Source organism: Lepidothrix coronata, unplaced genomic scaffold (genome assembly GCF_001604755.1).
Source record: "Lepidothrix coronata isolate B3197 unplaced genomic scaffold, Lepidothrix_coronata-1.0 Scaffold214, whole genome shotgun sequence".
NCBI classification, from domain to species: Eukaryota; Metazoa; Chordata; class Aves; order Passeriformes; family Pipridae; genus Lepidothrix; species Lepidothrix coronata.
Window position 1 is genome coordinate 357,510 of NW_016690394.1, and position 5,894 is coordinate 363,403.

At 49.1% G+C, this 5,894-nt stretch overlaps 2 long non-coding RNA genes across 2 annotated transcripts in view; one reads left to right on the forward strand and one right to left on the reverse strand.

Annotated features, from left to right (window-relative positions):
* The window catches only part of LOC108506457, a 4,141-nt gene extending 3,893 nt beyond the window's left edge, over nucleotides 1-248 (reverse strand). The window contains exon 1 of the long non-coding RNA XR_001877769.1: nucleotides 158-248. This is a non-coding gene — a long non-coding RNA (uncharacterized LOC108506457). The remainder of the gene's footprint in view (nucleotides 1-157) is intronic.
* Nucleotides 249-3,182: 2,934 nt separating this feature from the next.
* Nucleotides 3,183-5,459, forward strand: LOC108506456. Its single transcript, XR_001877768.1, has 3 exons — nucleotides 3,183-3,352; nucleotides 3,819-3,932; nucleotides 5,353-5,459. It is a non-coding gene; the product is annotated as an uncharacterized LOC108506456 (long non-coding RNA).
* Nucleotides 5,460-5,894: the final 435 nt, after the last annotated feature.

Here is a 5,894-nt window from a genome sequence, read left to right on the forward strand (position 1 = left end):
CCGCCTCAGGCGCCATCGCTGCTTCCCCCCCCCTCCCCGCCCGCTCTGGCGTTACCCCTAAAATATTGTATCTTTTGCCTCATTTTTGGCCCAGAATTCCGCTTTTCACACGCGCCCCCTCCCCACCCCCGTCCCCCATCATCATCACCACAAGCACCCCAAGGTGGGTAGTTTAATGCCTAATTCTGTTCTCTTGCACCGCTTTTCTCCTTCGCAGGGGTCGGAGCCGCCATCTCCCGCTTTCCTCACGGCATGGAAAATACCCAAACGTGCTTGAGGAAAAAAAACCAAACCAAGGAGAAATCCCCTAACACCCGAGGACTGATTTATCTTCGGAGCCGGAGTGGTGTGGGAAGAAGCCATCGCCGCTTGCCTGCTCCCCACGACAGCTCGCCCGCCATTCGCTTAATTAAAATCATATATTGGTGTGATCAGACGTGGTAATACCATAAAAAACCAAAATCCCGTAACATCCACACGCTCGTTGTTGGAGGCTGCAGCCAAGGTACCACATACGCTTTTTTTTTCTTTTTTTTTTTTTTTTTTTTTTTTTATTTTCTAGGGAAATAGTGGGTTGTTTGTGTAACCCCTCTCCCCATCAGATCCCTACTAACCATGCAGGGATCTGCAGGTCTCCTGGGCAGTGGGATCCAGCCTTTCCATGAGTGTGGGGCTCCATCCGTGTCTGTGTGTGTCGTACACAGGCCACAAAACCCCACAGTATTCCTGTGGTTAGTTTTGTCTGGAGACCATGAGTGGGTCCCAGGGCTTCCCCTTCCCACCACTTGCTGGTTCACAAAGGCTGATGCTTCTGGAAAAAGCTCTGCCTTGTGGCCTTTTAAAAAAAATAAATAAATGAAGTGGCACTGCTGGGGATTAGTCATCCTTATTTTTGAAGGAAGCTGTTTGCCAGCGCTGTCCATATCACGCATGTGCGTGTGAGATGGGAACTCCAGAAGGCTGGTAACGTGCTCTGCTCGCTGCTCCTTGGAGCTGAGCCACCCAGGCTCCATTGAGCTGCTCCTGGCAGGTGGAAAAACCGACAGTCCAGCTCTCCAGACCCTTTCCCTCCATTTTTTCGGGGCTGGAATCCCTGCGTTGGCAGGTGTGGAAACATGAAGGCTGTAACTGCAGTGAGCGAGGATGGATGAGCTGTTTTCTGGGGTCCCATCCAACTCCAGAGAAGAAACTCTGGTGATTTATAATTCTTTTCTTGCCTGTGGTAGATTTTACTCTGAGCTCTGCTGCATCTTGTGAGAAGACTGAGTTTGACCCTTTTGGCTGCTAAAAATGGTTCTGTGTTTAAACGTCGGTGCTTTTTCCCTTCCCTGTGGTCACGTAGAAGAGCGAACCGCGCAATTAACCAGCACAGCAAAGGGCAGCTCCCTCCCCCTTTCCCCTTTCAAAAAATCCAGAGTTGTGTGTCTTGAACTGCTGCATAGGCAGAAAACATACAAAGCCCTTGTCAGCATTGTGCTGATGTGTGGCACATTAAAAAAAATACACACAAAAGGGGTGGGGAGAGCGGGTGCCTCCAGGGAGCAAAACTGTGGGGCCCCTTTCCCTCCAAGCCAACAGACCTACGTGCCATAGTCTATTCCTCCTAATTTTGCTCAAGCGAAGGCAGTGGAGGTCGGAGGGAGTGTCGAATGTCCTAAATTGTGTTGGTGAAGATCATGGTCCCCTTGAACTATATTTTTTTTTCTCTGTGAACTCGCTCCCACAATATGCTGCTGGTTTATTACTCCATTCCTTGCTCCCTGGGAAGAAGGAAAACGCTTCCTTACTGGGTGTAATTCCTTTTGTTGTGTTGCAAAGGTAATAAAAGGCACCTGGTGCTGGTCTCTCCCAGGTCACACATGACTTCAAGGCGCAGCTCCCGTGGTCATTAGTGCACAGGGAGTGCTGGGGGTCGTTAGCCCTTAATGAGGATATCGGCATCAGGATTGCATGGATGCCTCTGGCAGACCAGGCCCTGCCATGCTGGAGCAGCCCCTTATGAGAAATTATTTCACTGCCTGGTTGCTGTAGTGTTTTGTAGCACAGCCATGGCTTTATGCTTTTTTGGCCAAAATTAAGCAGAGGGGGAGGATGAGGTGGCCAGGCCAGATTTCATCCCCTGCTCCCTGTGGTGGAGCTGGTGTGTGAACACCATCAGTAGCTCCTGTGCCTAAAGACTCATTTGTACTTGGAATAAGTCAGCATGGACAAGGATATTATTGTTATTCCCTCATTTAGGGCTGTGTTGGTTTGGAAATACGCCTCGTGCTCATCACAGGAAGGTTCAGAGAAGCAAGAAGTTGGCTCTTGGGATGATTCCACATTTTTCAGCCTGGCACACCCTGTGGGACTTAGAATTACTTTCCTTTGGCAGTTAAGGATAAACGAGTGAGAATTACCTTATGAGTACTGAACTTTTACCACCCTGAAGACTTACTTGAGCTACATCCATGGCACTTCCAAGCTAAACAAAACCTGGATTTCTGGTGCCAAAAAGTGATACAAACCTCCTCTCCTCCTCTGTACTGGGGGAAACCATGGTCTTGCAAGCTTTCCTGTTATCCCAGAGAGTTAAAATGCTGCACTGTGAGATCTGCAGAGGTGAAATGAACTCCAAAGGCAGATGAGAAACTTCTCCTGTGCTGTGTTGCTGGAGAGGCTTCTGAGAGGTCTTGATGCACAAATATTTCCCTTTGTGCTTTCTCTGGAGTGAAGGAGCGATAACTGCAAGGACATGGGTTCACTCTGCTTCCTTTAAACACCCTCGTGTTGCTGCGGTATCAAAATGGTGTTTGATGAAACAAAAGCTCTGATGGTGGTGGCTCAGTGTTTATTTTGTGCTGGGTGTGCTGATCAGTCCAATGGGGAATGTGGGAAGAGCAGCCTAAGGCTCACAGGTTTGGACTGGGGGTTTGTGTTAAAGCCTTGTCCTGCAACATTTCCAGCCTAATTTCTGTGATTCCCCCCCCGCCCCCCCGGGCGTTGCACACAGGAAAAAATTACATTTTGATGTGAATTAATACAACAATTAGGTGTTATAAATGGGAAAGTACAGGATTCAGTGATCTAACCAGATTATATCCTTTGCAGTTTTCCTGTTTGGGTATCAAATCACATGGCTTGTTTTTTACATTTGTTTTCTCTGTTTTTCCCCTGAAATGTAATATTTTGCTGCCTGGAAGACCATAGTCCTGTCTAGCTGATGAAAGCTCTGGATTTGGGAAGAATCCTTGTCAGATGAGTGGACACTGCTCTCTGGCACATGGTTGTACAGAAGTTGGGGGGCAAGGGGAAGCAGAGCAGAAGCTGGCACGGGGATATCTCTAATTTTCCCCAACAGGCAAGAAAAAAGGTATTTATTCCATATATTTGCTGTACTGAAAGTGAGAGGAAGCTTTTTTGCAGTCCTGCGATGGCACTTGGGGTTTGGTTGCATGGCTCAGCTCACTGTGCTCTGTTGCTGAAGAAACCTCTGGTTTTCTGTAGCAAAGATTTTGAAAACAGAAATGTGCTTTTATACAGAGATCCAAATGGGTTCAGTGTCAACAGAATTCCAGGGGCTCCTGAGCTGTGTTTACTAGGCTGCAGAAGGTGACTGGTGGCATTTTGTGGCATTTTCCATCCCTAGCACTGTGTGGATAAGAACACCACGGGGAAGAATTTATTTAAGAAAATAAATTACTAAATGCTAGGTTTCAAAAAGGGAGGGAGTTTTCTGCACAAAGTCATCTCGTCGTGAAGATTTGGATCACTGACCCTAAAAAGAACCGAAATCAAGAGCTTTATTAATCTAAATCCTGTGCTTTGTGTTGCTTAAGTCTCCAGAACCCAGCTCTGTGTTCCAAGCGAGAGCCTCTGTCTTGGCAACAAATGAGCCCAAATATCAAACACACCAGTGCCTTCTTGGAGAAAATGAGCATAGAACAGAATGGGTAAGCAATAAAATTAGGCCAATAATTCAGGCTGGCTTAAAAAGGAGATAAAAGCCTAGCTGGGAATTTGATATTCAGCTGCCATAGTGTTCTTTTAATAAATACAGTCAATGAGCAGGGAAGGCACGTAAATACATTTTATCCTGACAAGAGGGTGGCTGGAGCTGGCTGGCTCCAACAAAGAAACATTCCGAGTGTTTCTGGGGGCTCTTGGCTGGGAAACCTCCTGTTTTCCTATAAAAAGCAGAGATACTGGCTGTGCCCTGGACCCTGGTGGGGACGATCATCGTGTGCCCGCGGGGGTGCCGTGGTATCCCCTCCTCACGTCCGCTGGGAGCACAACACACAGAGCTATTGCTGAGCCAGACCCGAGGGGAGGAAGCCTGAGCAAACGGAGCCCTGGTTGCTGTCCTTGCTCAGTATCTAATCTTTGCTTTTGGAAGTGTTTGGCGAGCGGTGCCGGCAACACGTGGCAGCTCCGCCACCCGGGGAAGACACCATGTTAAAAACGGGCAAACTCGCCTTTTCAAGGGTTTTTCCTGCTCACTCCTGTTTATTAGTGTTTTCTCCTCAAAGTGAGGCTGCTGTGTACAGCCCAAGGATGCTTTCTGTTTCTCCTGCCCCTTTTTTTTCCTCCAAACTGGAGAACTGCTAACTTTATTAGCTCCTTATATGGCAGCCCCATTTTCTCACGCCTTTAATGGCTCTCTTTTGATCTGTTCTGTTCTTGCTTTGCTTTTCCTCATGTGAACACGGTGTTCAAGCTGAGATGGGTTTATAACCTACTCCCTCACTAATATATGGCCTGGAACTTTAATCCTTTGCAAGTGCTGATAAGAAACATCCAAATGTGTTAACTACGGGGTTGACCGAGATGGCCCGAGATCACCGGAGGGCACTCGGCTACACCCAGCCAGGAGTCATTTAAATTGTCCCAAAGGCTGAAGGTCATCAGGTGATGCAGAGCAGCTCAAGTCCCCTTGTCCTTGGCTGTTTGGCCCCTGGGAAGGGCAGTGCACCGGGATGTGCATCCATGTCTCCCCCCTGGATGCTCATCATGCTGTCCCTCGTGGCAGGAGAGTGGCACAAATGTGTGTCACAAGGGTGGTGTTGGTTGCTACTGCAGGAGACCAGCCCTTCATCACAGCCCCTTTGCTGAAGAGAGGTTTTACTCACTCTGGTCTCCAGCCTGGGTCTGTGTTCTTTGAAATCCTCGAGCGAGCTGGAGGGATCCGGTTACAGCGGCATTGCTCGTGTGTTGCAACAGGGAACAGTTTCCCCACAAAGCGTTTGAAAAGCACTGGGATGGTCCAGCGCTTTGTTTTGCGTCACCAGCCGGGTTTTGTGCTCCTCTTCCAGCTGGTTGTCGTGTAAACGGAGCCCTCCTGGCGCTCCTCTCAACCCTCTCTTCTGTCAACAGAGTCAATGGCTTTGTGACAACTTCCAGCCCCGATGTCCTGTGAGATCACTGGGTGACAGCAGTGACCCTGCTGGAGCTTCCCTGGAAGGACCTGGGAGCCGACGTGGTTTCCTCGTGTCCACAGGAGATGCTGCCCCAGCAGGGAGGGGGAACAGCTGGAAATGCTGTCGCAGCAAGAACAAGTGTCCCCCTCCATTGGAGAGGGAGAATTCCTCATGGAAAAGCCGTTTGGTGCATGGTTTGGGTTTTTCCTCTCTTGAATGGGTAGCCTGTTAAAGGCAGAGACACCTAGGGACTGTTCCTCGTGCTTCCACCAGTTAAAATGGAAAGCTGAGCCCAATCCCACACTGGAAGCACCGGTGGAGCACGTTGGCTCCATCACATGTTTAAATAATAGATGGTTTGGGTGTAAGGAGTTGTTGGGGTTTTTACTTAATCAGTAGATTCCAGTTGGGCAGAGCCTGTCATCGCTGGGGAAACTGAGGCATGGGGCCAGCCAGGGGTGGGCTCGGAGCCGGGCTAAGGCTCGGGGCTGCTGGGCT